Source organism: Mustela lutreola, chromosome 1 (genome assembly GCF_030435805.1).
Source record: "Mustela lutreola isolate mMusLut2 chromosome 1, mMusLut2.pri, whole genome shotgun sequence".
NCBI classification, from domain to species: domain Eukaryota; kingdom Metazoa; phylum Chordata; class Mammalia; order Carnivora; family Mustelidae; genus Mustela; species Mustela lutreola.
Genome location: NC_081290.1, coordinates 216,485,991 through 216,490,568, shown reverse-complemented (window position 1 = coordinate 216,490,568; position 4,578 = coordinate 216,485,991).

Here is a 4,578-nt window from a genome sequence, read left to right as displayed (position 1 = left end):
CCATTATTTCTACCAAATCCAATGTCATTGCATCAAATACCTAGAATTTTAGCTATTTACAAATGTTTTTGTCTTGGATATTTGTACCTGTCATGTCATCCAAATCTTAAAGACTAAAAGTTTAGGGGTGCCTGCGTGGATCCGTGGGTTAAAGCCTCTGCTCTTGGCTCAGGTCATGATCCCAGGGTTCTGGGATGGAGCCCAAGGTAGGGCTCTCTGCTCAGCGGGGAGCCTGCTTCCCCCACTTCCCTGCTTCCCTCTCTGCCTGCTTGTGATCTCTGTCATATAAGCAAATAAAATCTTTAAAAAAAAAGACTAAAAGTTTATATTCATCTGTTGGCTAATCTTAGAAAAAAAATATATAGAACAATTGTTTTCAGATAGTTTAAAACTGAGCTAATGTCCACACCTGGCTTCTTGTACAGATAAACCAATCCTTTCTTATTATTTTCCATAATCTTGTGTCTTAGCAATGTTTCTACTTGATGCTTAAACTATATTTATAATGCACTTTTTCTTTTCTGAGAATCTGCATAATGAGTCAGTTTAGGAGTTATCATTTAAATAGATATTTAAAAATCATATATTTGGTCAATTATCTGGGGTTCTGAATAACATATGCTTAGGCTTTTTTCCATTTCTTTGAATAATGAAGGTAATACAAATTATTTTGTGAGAAATATTAGTGATAAAATCCTCATGAGGGTGCCAGGGTGGCTGAGTTGGTTAAGCGACTGCCTTTGGCTCAAGTCAATCTTGGAGTCCCAGGATCAGCTCCCACATTGGGCTCCCTGCTTGGCAGAGAGTCTGCTTCTCCCTCTGACCCTCGCTCTTCTCGTGCTCCCTCTCTCTCTCTCAAATAAATAAATAAAATCTTAAAAAAAAAAAGGACGAAAAGAAAATCCTCATGAGTTGTTCACGAGATAACTGAATGAGGAATTCATAAAAATCAAAGCAGAATATGTTTGAGAACTAAGGAGAAACAATATTGTAATACAAGAACAGAAGTTTTAAATAAATATAGTTTCACAAAAAATGTTCCAAAACTAAAATCATGCTATGAAATATCTTTCCCATGGGAAGTGTGAACACTTCAGTTATTCAAAACCAGCCTGGAAATAGCATTAAGAAATATACGCTTGGGAGTAATTTTATACAGTGGTTGAGTTGACTAGGAGCCTAATAGGCCTCTACCATATCTACTTGGTATGGCTTAAATAAAATAGCAACTTCTACACAGTATTCGCCATTGGAAAACAGAAATTCAAAAAATAATGTGACCAGTGTAGGTAACATGATTCTTTTAATAAAATACAGTCACATTTTACTGACCTATCAAATAATAGAAGTAATGATGGTTTTCAAAGAATTTTGGAAATAAAAAAATGTTATGAAGTGTTGTCAGGCTCTATGATATATTTTCATTCACACATATTACTTCTCTGGAAAAATAATTCTATAAACTGAGAAGTGGAAGAGCAAGGGGGCTAATATAAGGAAAGAAAAAAATAAATAAGAAGGAAGTGGAAAACCTCTGCTAGGAAATTTAAGGACATCAGATTGTAATGGGACCAGTTCAGAATATATTCTTATTTATAATAACATAAAAAAGGAAATCCAGATTTTTCAGCTTCAGATGTGTTAAGAAGTAAATAATTACTGTTTTAATGAAAAAAACCCACCTTTTAAAATCTTTTACTGGTAGCATTGCCATTTTCAAGATCTAAGGTAAAGACTACTTCACTGGTTAAACTTTAGAGTATTTGTTTCATGATGTTTCAGTTCGTTTTTCATCATTGGAAATAAGTAAATATGTCTGAAACTAGCTGCACAAACCACAAGTTCGGAAGCCAAGAACAATTTGATCAATATAAATTTCCAAAATAGAGGATTCCATATTTACTACAAACTGACAGTCCAAGGCTCTTCAAAAACACCAAAAGTTAACAAAACAATATCTAAATATATGCATGTTTAAACTTGTCTATCTAAATATGATTTCATACTTTCTAATAATGGTTGAGAACATGGGATCATTTATTTTTTTACATTCATTACTAAATACGACAACAGGAACACTTACCCTGTTTCAGCTTTTTCCATTAAGTAATCCTCACAAGAACAGAGATGGGTACTTTATTATTCTAAGTTTTAAGATTAGGAAAATGAGACATAAAAGAGTTTATTAACTCACCTCTGTTATGACAGCTGGTAGGTCACAAAGACTTAATTCAAACCCAGACATTCTAAATGCAGAGCTCATATTCTGGGGCTTCGTCTAAAGCATTTAAAATAAGTTTACTTTATAGTATTTGGGTATTAACAGAATTAATACAACAGAGTTCTAATATATGTTATTATAGTTGTGTAGTTAATTGCTATTGCCATCTCAGTAAGTGTTCTCTTGTAGCTGAAGTTAAATTCTACTTTCCTTTTTAAATGCCTAATACAATGTCATTATATAACTCTGTGGGTGCCTGATGCATATTTGTTAAGTTATATATTAAAGTTTCACAGAGAAAGTTTCTCAGATAAAAGGGGAAAGGTCAATATTTTAAAGCTACTTTTATTCTATAGAGGAAGTTTAAAAAAAAAAAAATTAAACAGAGCCCTTGGGTGGTTTGGTTGGTTGAGCATCCAACACCTGGTGTCTGCTGGCTCAGGTCATGATCTGAGAAGTGAGATGGAGCCCCAAGGCCTCCAGCTCCGTGCTCAGCGGGGCCATCTCTTCCTCTCTCTCTGCCCCTTCCCACGCTTGTGCATATTCTCTCTCTCTCCTCTCTCTCTCTCGTTCTCCCGCTCACTCTAAAATAAATAAGTGAATCTTTAAAAAATTTTTATATAAATTCTAATTTTGTGCTGATTGAAGATTCATAAGCAGCTGTAAAAAGATAATACTGAGACATCTCACGGACGGACCCTTTACATGGTTTCTCCTCACATGGTGATATTTTGTAAAACTATAACACAGATACTGTGATGAGGAAATTGAGATCAAAACAATCAATTCATTTTCAATTTCCCCAGTTTTACCTGTACTCCTTGCATGCTGTGCATTTGTGTGCCTGTATTTAGTTGTGCGCAATTGTGTCTTCCTGTATCAGTTCATGTAACTGCTATGGCAATCAAGGTACAAAACAATTCCATCACTATCCTTTTTTTGTTTTTGGGGGGAGGGGGACAGGGAGGGGGAAAGGGAGGAGCAGAGGGAGAGAAAGAAACTTAATTGTAACCCTGAGATCATGACCTGAGCCCAAATCAAGAGTCTGATGTTTAACCAACTGTGCTACCCAGGCTTCCCCTTACTGTACCCTGTACCCTCTTAAACACTCTCCAGTTCCTCTGCCTTCCAGAGCCATTAATGTGGTCTTTATAGTTTGGCAATTTCTACAATGTTATGAGTGGAATTATGTAACATGAAATCTTTTAGGTTTTTTTTTTTTTTCCTCCACTGAGCACAATTCCCTGGAGACTTATCCATGTTGTTATACATATAAATACTTCATTGTCTTTTATTGATGGGTGGTATTCCGTGGTATGTTTGTGCCACAATTTGTTTAACCATTCACCGGCCAGAGCAGGTTTTTTTTCAGTTTTCAGCTGTTACAGGTCAAGCTGCTAGGAACATCTTTCTAAAGGTTTTTGTATGAACATAAGTATTCATTTCTCTGGGATAAATGTCCATGAGTGCAACTGCTGGGTCATATAGTAGGTGCACCTTTAGCTTACAAGAAAATTGCCAAACTGTTTCACAGTGACTATTCTATTTCACATTCTCACCAGCAATGTAGGAGGGATCCAGTTTCTCTGCATGCTTGCCAGCATTTGGTATTGTCACTATTTTTAATTCAGCAGTATGATAGGTATGTAGTAAGATCTCATTGCAGTTTTAATTTTCACTTCTGTAATGGCAAATCATGTTGAACAGTTCTTCACATGCTATCGGTCTATCCTCTTTGGTGATATATAGATGGCCCATTTTATTTTATCCCTTGGTGACATTATTCTTTTGTCGATTTTCTAACTGGATTACTCTTCATAGTTGAGTTTTTCAAGTTGTTTATATGATCCAGATACTTATTCTTTGTCCTTTTTATAGTCTAGATATTAGTCCTTTGTGTGGTTTACAAATATTTTCTCCTAGACTGTGGTTCATGTCATAAATCTCTTAACAGAATCTTCTCTAGGACAAAAGTTTTAAATTTTGATGAGGTCCAATTTATCCATTTTTCTTTCATGGATTGTGTGTTTCTCTCTAAGTTTCCCAAAGGTAATTAAAAATTTTATTAAATTGTTTATATAAATGGGAATTTTTCTCAATGTGTAAGAATAAAATTAAGAAATATAATAAAAAGCAGTTGGATATTAATATAATCATTATAAACACAATCTGGGCTTGAGTTTTGGTTTATATTTAAGATGGTCTTCAGATAATCTAGAATATATTTACATTAAATATCTTAACATATAAATTAAATCATAGTTTTAAAAAACCTTATAGATAATAATCCCCTAAATATGTCCACAAAACATCATTTAGGAAATGCTGATCTTGAATTTTTCTACTTAAAAGCTGGC